The sequence below is a fragment of the Octodon degus genome, unplaced genomic scaffold (genome assembly GCF_000260255.1).
Source record: "Octodon degus isolate 3935 unplaced genomic scaffold, OctDeg1.0 scaffold00010, whole genome shotgun sequence".
NCBI classification, from domain to species: Eukaryota; Metazoa; Chordata; class Mammalia; order Rodentia; family Octodontidae; genus Octodon; species Octodon degus.
In genome coordinates, this window is record NW_004524586.1 from 2,838,727 (window position 1) to 2,850,724 (window position 11,998).

General features: G+C 48.8%; 1 protein-coding gene and 1 long non-coding RNA gene across 2 annotated transcripts in view; one reads left to right on the forward strand and one right to left on the reverse strand.

Moving 5' to 3' along the window:
- Window positions 1–11,998, reverse strand: part of Sorbs1 (sorbin and SH3 domain containing 1) — a 261,970-nt gene that overhangs the window by 92,678 nt on the left and 157,294 nt on the right. The gene's annotated exons all lie outside the window — the stretch shown is intronic.
- LOC111814998 lies at window positions 4,847–8,169 on the forward strand. Its single transcript, XR_002819825.1, has 3 exons — window positions 4,847–5,065; window positions 5,386–5,551; window positions 6,159–8,169. It is a non-coding gene; the product is annotated as an uncharacterized LOC111814998 (long non-coding RNA).

Here is an 11,998-nt window from a genome sequence, read left to right on the forward strand (position 1 = left end):
AAAAAAAAAAAAAACCACCTACCCAAAAACTGAAGCAGAAGAGGAGGCACTGGATTAAACAAGAGGAAAGTCACAGGAACACCGAGCGCAAACAGTCCCAGAAGGGCAGGTGCCAGAGAGCAGGAAAAGGGACAGAGGCATAAACAGGAAGTAGGAAGAGCATTCAGCACAGAGAAGAAAATGTTACAGGCAACGGAAAAGGTTTAAGCCTCAGAGGCCTGAAGTCCTATCAGTAAGGCCCGTGAGAGAATGAAGGGCGTGGAGAGTTGAGTGGCAGTGAGTTAAGCGCTCACTGACTGGGCTGGGGACTGTGCCAGTGATACCCCAGCTCCCCAACTCCATTCTTTCCACGCTTCCTCTCCGAACCAAACTGGACGGGCAGCAAATCAAATTTAATGGTTAGGTTCAATGCCGACTTCAGGGGCAAATTTGATTCTGTTCTCCTCTAATTCAATTGATGACCCAAAATTATGAAAAAAAGAAAGTTTTCAGCTGAGGTCTCACTGTACTTTGGCAAAAAAAAGGAGGACCTGAGGGTCCATGCGAAGGTGTGGGAGAGTCAGAGGCATCCGTGGGAGGGGGCTGGGCGTGCCGGGAGCAGGCAGCCCATGCACTCGGGTTTACTGTTTCCAGCAGGGTGACTCTTGCCCTGATTTCAAACAAACTGCTGTGACTTATGCTCCACCTGGGTGGCAGGATGATTGCTAAACGTTCCATGTGCAACTCAGTGAGCGCTTCAAAAACGGGGCTGCGGGCACAATCGCCATCTACTTTAAAGGATTTGGGCCAGCCTGGCTCTAGAGGGTAAGACCTCACGCTCCCAGGAAATTCCAAATGAAGACTGAGGACACACGTGTGGCAGGAAGCGCAGGGGTATTCTGAGCCGATCCTTAATCTGGCTCTCTGAGCATGCTCCTGCCACTTGGAAAAGCTTCCCTAAGTGAGACCAAGAAGGGCAGGCGAGCGGGTCCCCACTCCACCTGGTGCACAAAGGTGCTCATCACTCTAACGCTGTAGGCGGAACAGACCACAGACATGAATTTCCAAGGGTCTCTAGACCTATAATAATTCTCTAAAAAAAAAATCAGTAGGGCAGATGGTTGCAACAGCAATCCCTTTAACTGTAAGACTCGGGATAATGGTTCAGGGATTTCCCATAGTCCTTTTGATCTATAACAATTAGCCCAGAATGATTTTACTTTCAAAGTTTATTATCATGTAGTTCCTGACTAAGTGGATTTTGATGTAGGAAGGAACAAATAAAAAGTGTTACTTTATACAGTGAAAACGCAAAGTGACAAATGTCTCGTGCAGATAGCAGAGCCACCTTCCAACATCCATGTTACAGTGAAAGCCTGCTCTTCTTACCAGGCAGACAAAAATCCTGCAGATGATGGGGTGTTGTTTTCTATTATGCTGTGTTTTTTTTTTTAAAGACTACTAAATAAATGATACTGCTGACAACTTCAGACAGGGCCTCTATTTATAGGAGCAGAGTTAAAATTTTCCTTTTTTTCAAATTTGCTTTTTGCTTTTCTTTGGTACTGGGGATCAAACTCGGGACCTTGCCTTTGCCAGGCAGGTGCTTGTGCCACTGAGCTACATCCCCGGCTCCTTCCCAGAGCTTTGTAACTGAGGATGTCCGCAATGCCTACACTTCCCCAGAGGAGGGTGGCCTCTCTACACCTGTGGTAGCCCTCATCCTGCCCTTGTTTCCCTATCTTCTAAGTCTTTCCTGTCTTCCAAGGAGACTCTGAGCCACGCAGGCCTAAATCGGGTAGGCTCCTTTCCCCGATAACATTCTTTGAGCATCAAGACTCAGTGAAGGCTCTGCTAAAGGGAGGGAGGCTGGTGGCCGCAGAGTCCCGCCTCCACGTGAGCCTCATTTGCTCCAAGGCAGGAGTCCAGGCCGGTTCGGGCCAGCCCGGTCTGCTCTCTGCCTTTTGGGGGCTCCTGAACACAATGACACTTCCATTTAAACAGAAAACTAACAATTTGGTGAGTACCTGCTCTCGGTCCCACGCTCACTATGAAATATTAGTGGATCTGTCCCAACCCACGGGAGGCGACAGCACCAGGCCTGCTTGACAGCTGGGCCTGCCAGGGTGGCGGAGAAGCCCTGAGGTGGATGTGGCCCTTTCCAGCGTACAAAGGATCCTCCTTGTCTGTCACATGTGACAACTTCTCCAGGCAGAGTGTCCTCATTTCCTCCACGAGACCACTGAAACCAAAGGGCGGAGCCACTTGCCCCAAGACAAGAGCTCTGAGCAGGGAAAGCCAGGGCCCGCTTGGGCTCTCCTAACACATGGCTGGATGCTTTTTTCATCTATTCCACTATTTCTTTCAAAATCCCACAGACAGAAAGGAGTCCACCGGAGCCATTTTCTATTTTTTTCCCCAGAGCCACTGTCCACAGCAGCCTCAGTGAGGGCCGGGGAATTCAGTGAGCTGCAGCATGGCAGCTTGCGGAGCCCAGTGAAGGGCACCTTGAACTCAACCGCAGCCTGTCCTGGTCCTGTGGCCAAGTCCTGATAAGGCCAAGATCATGTGGGAGGGAACCCCATGTCCTTCCTACGCAGGTGCTACAAAAATCCCAAGAATGACAGGGGGGTAAAAGTCATGCAGAAATCATGTAGCAGCTGCTCAGACAATGGCAGCTGTGGTTATTTGCCAGCTTAGGAGTTCTCAACTCTGGAGGACTTGCAAGTCCACGGAACCTGTGTATGTGTCTACATAGACATGGCTTTTATAAAGAATGAATCTACTGCCTTTATTAGGTTACCCAAGAAGGACATGACCTAAGACACATGACAAAACATCACATCACACCATTAGCTGACTACAGACAGCACATTCCCTGATGCAGCCCCAGAGCCTGGCTCTGTGCCTGAAACGAAGAAGGCACTAAATAAAATGACAAGTGAATCAACAGAGGCACCTGCTGATAACAGTAATTCACATCCAGTAAACACTTAGCAAGTGCCAACCTCACACACTCACTTGTTTGTTAGCACAGTCTCCTGACCTTCAAGCAAAATGTCTGTGGCAATAGCTAGCCATCGCCCTCTTCCTAGGATGTCTCACAGATGCAGCACATTTGCCCCTCCTCACACTGACACTACGGCACAAACCTGCACACTTCCTTAGGGACTGGGCCCTGACATCTGAGTCACTCTTTGCCACCACAGCCTTGATGGCCCACTTAGTACTCACAGTCCCAGCCCCAGAGGGGACGGGATTAACACCATGTGGAGCTGACTAAAGATGCAAATTCTTTTCTGTAGTCATCCAACCTGAATCTCTAGAGACAAGGACCAGAAGTCTGAGCTTTGACAAGATCTCCAGGAGACCCTGATGCCTGCTCAAATTCAAGAAGCAGTTTTCGGGCTGGGCAGATAGCTCAACAGCATGAGCACCTGCCTGGTAAGTGCAAGGTAATGAGTTCAATCCTTGGTACCAAAAGAAAGAAAAAAAGAAGCAGTTTCAGGAACTGCTGCTCTGAAGACTCACACAGACCCCTCCTCCTTCCCAGTGTCATCTATTGGCCTAGGGGTTTGCCACTCAGAACAAACTTGCCCACATTTTCCAGCCCCAGACTCAGCACCTCCTAGGATAGTCACCGCAGCAACAGAAAGGTAACCTCTTCAGAGGTCTGCCCTGAAAGCTGTATGAAGAGCAGAGCCCTCTATCGCTCGGGCAGCACACCCTGTCCTCACCATTGCAGCACTCACCATAGTTCTGCGGGACATGGACACTAGGTCGGTTTACTAACCCCAGAAATGAGCTCCAGAGGGTGGAAACGATGCCTGTGTCACCATTTTTTTCAATTCAGCAACAAACACAGATCCCCATACATACAGGAGCTCAGACATTTGTGTTGACTGAACAAGGGCTGGTGACTAAAAGCCAGCTTTAACAGAAACAAGAGTTAATTTCTCACTTACCTGAAAGGCTACTGAGTCGTTTTTGCTGTTCTATGATAAAAGAAAAGAAAGCACAGTGTGAGGTTTATACAGTACATGGCAAGGCAAGTCTGGGCTTAGCTGCTGTAGTTAGGGCCCTGCATTCTGCAATCTCACTGTCCTTTGCGCTTAGATGCCAAAATGCATGGCCTAGCTAGAGTTGGGGTCCCAAACATCCCCCAGCTCCCTCCCCAGATCAGCGCCAGACATGGGCCTGCCTATCTTCTAGAAGGTTCTATGTCATTAAGATGATCTCATCACTGAAGGAAATCCTCCCAACTCCTCCAGTTTCACACAACCAGACTTCATATGATCCAGGCTCAGTATCTTTTGAGAGAAATGTGACTAGAACCGTAAGAATAGCAGCTGCCAGCTCCTGAGATCTTGCTAAATGCCAGACTCTGCTTTAGGCGATCTTACGCTTAACACAGCAACAGCCCCGGGGGTTAGGCATGATCATTTTTTCACTGTACAGGCTTAGTCGCTGTAGCACTCTGGCTGGGTCCAGAGTGTGTGAGAAATCCTAAAACAATCAGCATTTACCAGAGACCTAGGAAGGGGTCCAAATTACCCAACAGAGCACTGAAAATGATCTAAATCCAGAACCTGGAGCCCCAACTCCTACTCCAGTGTTCTTCCCAGCCCAGTCACCACGCCCTGCTGCCCTCAATGCTGCAGGTCTAATGGTCTCTCACTCTCCTGGGCCACCCCACGGAGCTGAAGTCAACACCTCCACTGGAGAGCCCTGTGTGTACTTGCTATTTGATAAACACAAAAATGACCTTTACCTTCCACAGCTGCTAAGTATAAAGCAGCCACACAGACAAAAATAGAACATTCGCCAGTCCCTGGGTGCCATCACTCCCTCTTGGCCATATTCCCATCCTCCAGCTAGAATCAGTGTGAACAAAAGCAAGCAGAGCAGCAGGAGCTCACGGCGAGTGGAAGGGCCACGTCCACTTCTGCTGTGTGGATGGGGTCTGCATGGGCTGGACTGCAGAAGCCCAGTGGAGCACCACGTGAGGCTTTGCCAACAAGTTAGCAGAAGGCAGCGGCCAGCCACATAACCTCTTGGCTTCAGCTGCTTCATTGGTAACATCAAGGTATGCAGCAGTACCTCCAGGGAACTATGGTTGCAACCCTACTGAAGTGGGGGGTGGCAGGGTCCTCCACAGCCAGCAGACGTGAAGGCGCGCAATTTGCAAGAGTATGGTGTGGAATGGCCTATCTTTCACAGGATGTCACACACAAGTAGCAGCTGTTTCTCAGCAGCGCTACATAGCAAAGGAAGAAGCTAGCTGCGATGGGTGATCCCTGGGCGGTTTCGTATGCCCATGTGTCTGGGAACCTCCGGTGGTCAGAAGCGCTGGCACACTGGCAGGCTTTCCGAAAACGCACTCTCTCATCCTCTTCCTTTCCTCAGAGCTCCTCAGCCTGAAACTGCAAGCTCACAGCTTTGGGGATCTGAAGCATAAGAAGCACTGAGAAGCCCAGAGCAAAGAGACACAGGCACCCCTGTCAGTCCTGGAAGTCTCTGATCCCAGTCCTCCTCCCCAGGTGGGCACTAAGTACCTCGTCGTCTACCGCATGTGAGAGGAGAGCTCAGGAGGGAGGGAGGGAGGGGACTGTGCTGCCCACAGCTATCGAGACTAAGGTCAGAGGTTTGGGGCTGCTCCGTTTGTCCCTAGGGTGGACAAACGGGTGGCTTGGAGAGATGGGAACACTGTCATATGATACCCTGGGTCCATCTAAGCAGGCGACAAGGGGGACTTTAAGATGACTGAAGCAGAGTTCCAAAAGTAAAGTTTTCATTCCCTGGAGAGACTGTGCAGTAGTTACCCCGTCCTCATGGGCAGCCTGTGCATTTCAGGCAGAGATGCCAGGTTAGGTCATTTCCAAAGTCGCACCACCGCACTTGCCCTTGACCCCACTTAGGATTAGTAATGCAGGGTTGGGCTGGCCTCCCATTCTTTTCAACCCTTCCTGCCCCACCTGCTAGGGAACATATGGTTTTACTCTTTATGGGAGGCCCCATTTAATTCTAAAAAAACTAATATTATTTGTGTTCTTCTCTGAAGGATGTGTGTCATGTGAGTTTTAAATTATGAGTTTAAAAACCCAAGGGCAGGATTTGGCCAAAAGAGGAAGCAAGAATCAAAGGTATCTGGATAAATTAGAGGAACTCATTTGTTCCAGAAGCAAAGAGGAGCCGCAGTCACAGCCGCGTCCAAAGACTTCTCACCAGGACTGTCAGGAGGGCTTGGCAACAGCAGCTGACACTGGCATTTTAGAAGAACTTAAGTTGCTTTGAGAATAAATCCCATTTTTAAAGAAACTGTCTTTCCTTCTGGGAATTAAATTGCTTGACTAGATTTCTCTTAAGTGAGTCATAAAGAAGAGAAGCAGCGTTCACTTTGTCCTGCACTAGACACTTTCTGGGCAGGAGAGTTGTTGCCAGTAGAGGGTGGCACAGCTGGCAGAAGCGAGGGCTGGTACAAAGTTCAGGGCGGAGGCCGGGAGCCGGGTTTTTCTGAAGTACACAGACGCATGAGAGAAAATGAATATGAAAATCCACATGCTTCAAAAATAAAACCACTGAAACGACTATTTAAGATTTAAGTGGGAATATTCTAAGTAAGAGAAAATGTTTTATGCATCTACTTTTCAAGTTAGAAGCAGGAAACAGAAAACTATTTAGAATGAACAACAATTAAAAATAGACTCCAATCTCGCTGCGTCCAAGTTGATGCAGAAGGGAGGGGCAAGACGGGAGGAAACGAGGCAGGCGGCAGGGGAGTCCCAGGGAGAGCGGACGCGGGCTGCGAGCCTGAGCAGCGTGCGTGAATCTCCACTTTTTTTCTGAAATTCACACTGAACAGGCCTCTTCCGCACTGCAACACAGCCTGAAAACTTTCCTTTTCACACTGCAAAGGGCTTTTGTAAAAGGCAAGTATATCCCTCTGTGGAGTTTCAGAAAGGAAAACTAAGGACTTAGAATCACTGTCCGGGAATTTAACGCAGAGGGGTCCACAGCACACCAGGCCCCTTTGGGAATGTAGCAAAACCAGCCAAAACAGAGAAACTATAAAAGCCAACCGAGAAACCCCCTCCGGAGCCGCGCCACTGCACAGTGTGGGCCGGCCAACACCCGCGGAGTCAGTCCCAGAGGGCGGTGCCCGGCAGCAGCCAGAGCAGGCGCGGCCAGGAGGAGAGCGCAGGGTGCTAAGGAGGAGCCCAGGGGTGCGTTTCAGGGGTTCAAAAGCATGCTTTATATTTTGGAAAGTTTTCTATCCAATCTGTTTTATTTTCTTAAACTAGGTATTCAAACTTATGCTTCCTAGAAAGTTATCATGTCGAAGAACTAAATCACTGGTGACATTACTTTAAACACCTAGATTTTCAGCTAGATTGCAGTTGGCACATGTCTGAAACCCTGGTGCTAGGTGGTTAAGACAGGAGGGTCACCAGGAGTGTGAGGTCAGCCTTGGACATAGAGTGAGTTCAAGCCAACCTGAACCGTATAGCAAGATCCTGTTGAGAGGCTCACAGCCTCCAGGTCTAAGAGGCCCTACCTACGCCCAGAGGACGCGGGCCTGGGGCAGCCTGGAGCTGTCCGAGATAAGAGAAGCAAGAGTCATGTAATCCAAGCAGGAACTAGGGATGAAAATCTCAACACTGAAAATGCCCAGCAAGAAAACAAAGAAAAAGATGAAAAGGAGCTACATGCTAATAAAGGGGAGCCTCAGCCCTGCCTTGCGAAGCTGATGGATACGGGGTGCCTAATGCAAATCCAAGGACATTCGAAGTCGGGCAGCCATCCTGCACGAAAGAGGGAACCTGATGCATAGGCTTGGAGAGCCATGGGCACGGATGCGAGAAGAGCATGTGGGAAGGTTTGGGAGGAGTGAGACGCCTCACGGAAAAGCTTTCGGGCAGCTAGTAGTGATCGTCCTCGCCACGAGCATCACAGCGCCTTCGGCCTTATGCCCTGAGTTGGGTGTTTTCCCTGAAGTTAAAACACCTTCGGAAACACCCGCTTCCTAACCTTATGTGTGTGAGGTACTATGGTGAGCCTTTTGATGTCACGGCTTTGCATGTGCCTCCTATGACAGCTTCTAACAGAGTTTATTTTTGACCCAGACTGTATCACTTTCAGTAGCAGACTATGCCTATTGCATGGAAAGATGCTCATAACATACTGTGAGGTTAATAAAGCAGTTTTGAAAAGAAAAAAAAAAAGGGAGAGAGATCCTATTTAAGAACAAAACAACACCAAAACACCGCTCGATTTTCTATGCAAAGCATGAACACCCAAGGTAAGGTCTACATAATTACATTATCCCAGCTAACTTCTCAGACCCTTGATATCATCTCGAGTTAGCAACCTCCATCTGCCCACGGAGATAAACCTCAGGAATCACGGAAAGAGGTAAAGTGGGGCAGAAAGCACGGAACTGGATTCGTGAACGACAGACGTCGTGCCTGAGACACCGAAGGCAGCAGGGCTGACTCCGTGAGCTGGGGCGGCCCCTGCTAAGGCCACCTTACCTCGATTATGCTGCAGGAGCACAATGGTGGGATTGACGATGGTGGTGGAGGGGTAGGCAGATGACGGCTTGCTAGCTGGGGGGAAGGCTTGGGGGTCAGGTGCAGTGCGGGAAGAAGAAACTTCATTTAGCAGAGGGCTGGAATCCTGAAAAGAAAACAAACAGTGTAACTGACTGTAAATGCACAAAAGCTAGAGTTAGTGCTTTTTGAAGAGAAGAAATCTAAAACTTTACAAAGATTTTAATTATAAAAAGAAATGTAGTCCAGAAGACATTTCACCATTAATTCCAGTTAGAAGCTTAATCTGGGGCGCTTATGCTCTTGTCTGTATTAGTAAGGGCGAAGAGAGGGGAGTTAGGTGGCGCTCACAGCCTCAGCAGACCACTGGTTGTTGTACCTGGTAGTAGTTCAGGGCCAATCAAGTTACTGAAAAAGCAAATTCAAATCAAAGTAGAAGAACATGCAAAACCCATGCAATTCCAAATCCAATCCACGAATGAGAGCCAGTTTAATTGGTAAATCAGGGAAGCTTAGTACACTGTGTTGAGAAATGTGAAACAATATGAAGGCAAGGTATAAGATGAGCTAAGAGCAAGGAGGAAGAACGGTGCTCTCAGGAGCTGCTCTCAGTTCCCCTCTGGCTTGCTTCTGACGCCTGCCACTACCTGCCATGCTCTGAGACACCTGCACTCTAATATTCAAGTGAAGTAGAGATGCGTGAGAATCCTGACCCTAACAGCCTGAGCTCACAGACAGACTGGGGCGAAGGCAGTCTCTTGAAACAAGGGAAGACAGGACCCTGGAATGTAGAAAGGGGACAGACACACCTTCTTCCATCATAGCTATACATGCTACAAAGTTTCTACTTTAGAATTAAACAAACCTCAAAGGCAAATGGCATCCTTAAAGGGCTTTAAGAACAAGATTTGGACTACCAGTCTTGGAGCAGTTACTGTGCTTGCTCAGGGCTCACTCACTGTGCATACACCTGCCAGGCCAAGGCCACGCCTCCCGCTTCTTCCTGTCACCACCCAGCACAACATCCTGCCCACAGCAGGTGCTCAGCAAACGCCACGTGCCGCCTACCAGCAAGAGCACCGCTGACCTAACAACCGGGACAAGAGGACACTGGCCCATCAGAAGAGAGGGTGTGGGCCCCAGCACCCACGACAGCTCCTGCCGCACGGGGGCTTCAAGACCAGCTGCCCCAGTCAGGCTCCCTCTTCTGAAAGTTCCACTGCTGGTAATGAGAAGCAGCGGTGGGCACTAAAACATTTTGCCGAGACTTTCAGAGGCACAGTATGATTTTGTAGGTAAGTGCCTTCTCAACTCCTCCATTTAGCAGGTAGAAAACATTTACACTTTTCCTAATTTATCTCCACACTGACTTTTTGTTTGTTTGTTTTGCATACCAGCGATCGAACTCAGGGCCTTGCACTTGCCAGGCAGGTGCTTATTCTGCTAAGCTACCTGCACTGCCCTTCCAAAGTGATTTATTTATTTATTTTATTATTTTATGTATTTAGGACAGGGGCTACAGGGTATCACTACACTGACTGGACTCATAGTGATCCTCCAGTTTTCAGGCTCCCAAGCGCTGAGATTACAGGTGCACGCTACCACACCCAGTCTCAATCGCTGACTCAGTGTGCCCCAGGGGGCGGGGCTGGCATGGCACGCTGGGGATCAAACCCTGGTCCCTGCATCTGCCTAAGCAGGCACTTTCGTCCGCTGAGCTATCTGGCTGGCCCTCCACAGCGATTTAATAGAGATATGACATAATGAAAACACTGCCAGAATATTCAGAAACAAAATATAAGGCACACAGCTCTTTAAAGCATACATGCCCAGTGTGGTATATGGGTAGATCACATAAGCACTGAACATTTAACAAATTTTATTCTGCATCCTATTTCTGAACATCATACAAACAGCTATTGACAAAAAAAAAAAAAATTAAAAGCCTGAATGAATCAATAGCGGCCAATGAAAGAGGAACTGGAGTCATGGCTTGGACGCCATCCACTGGGCCCTTTCTCTCCTTAAAATTTCTCCTTCAGAGAAGAATCCAAGCAGTTTCTTTCTTTCTAACCTTTTACTGTTGCCTAGGACTAAGTCAGAATTTATCAGGCCAACTTCTGGGAAGTCTACACCAGGCTGATTACTCAGGGTTGAGACACTGAGGACAATGTCCCAAAGTATGTCCAAAGTCAGTATGGAAACCTAGAGCTCTGCAAATGCTAAACTACAGGGTCATACAGAACTACTTACTGTAGTGTATAAGTGCACTAAAAATACAGCTCATATTACCTGCTACTTTTTTTTTAAATGTATTTAGTACAGGGTCTCACTACACAGATCGGACTCGGTAGTGATCCTCCTGTTTTCAGCCTCCCAAGCGCTGGGATTACACGCGTGTGTGCCACCACACCCAGTGTTTACCAGCGACTCTTTGAGAAATATTTTGTGCCTAAGGCAAGTTGCCTGCATTTCCCCCAAACCAAAGTGGCTTCTAAATTCATCTATTAGTTCAGCTTGGAGGGTGGGAGGGTACATGCAGGACAAGCTAGCATATTTCTCAACAGGGACTAAGCTGGAAAGCTAAAGGCAGAAAGGTATGCAAGTCCTCAGGTCATGTCTGACCTGGTCCCCACCTCACTGCACAGCACTGTATCTAGAGATTTGAGAAGAGGCCCTGGCCCAGGGTGCAACAGTCAGTCCCAGCTTTGATTTGCCTGATGCTCCAATAGGATTTCTTTAATAAGCCAAGTAAGAAGTTTCCAAGGGCTGGGCAGATAGCTCAGTAGAATAAGCGCCTGCTTGGCAAGTGCAGGGTCCTGAGTTCAATCCCTGGTACTGGAAAAAAAAGAAGCAGCAGCAGCAGCTTCTTCATTGCTTTGTGCATGAATGACCTCAGCTTACTAAGCCACTTGGGCCAGTTCTGTAGGCACACCTTTAGTTCCATCAGCCAAATCCATAACTCACAAGCACACTGGATCTCAAAACATGGTTCATGGGGCCCCAACACGGGACCCTCTTAAGACCAGCTGAGAATCCAAGGCCCTTCCCCAGGTCCACTCCATCAGAAACTCTAGGAGCACAAACTCAACCTCCCTACCTGCCCTGCAGGTGTGCACTGACCTTGGGAACTGCTACACTGATCCCTAAAGTCCACAGGAAAGCAAATGCCCTAAGTGGGCACTTGTTCACAGGGCCGCTGTGGTGCCTCGCAGAACGCTCAGAATGCGAAAGGAACTCAGTGAGCAGCTGCTTTAGAGGGATGCTGGCTCTGGTCCCACTGACCCCTACAACCCCATGAATAGACCCACATACAGTATGTCCGTATTAGCGCTCACACCAGAGTTCTTCAATTTCCAGGACTCATAAAGAAAAACGAGGGCTGGGGAGACAGCTCAGTAGAATAAGTGCTTGCCAGGCAAGCGCAAGGGTCTGAGTTCAATCCCCGGTTCCACACACACACACACACA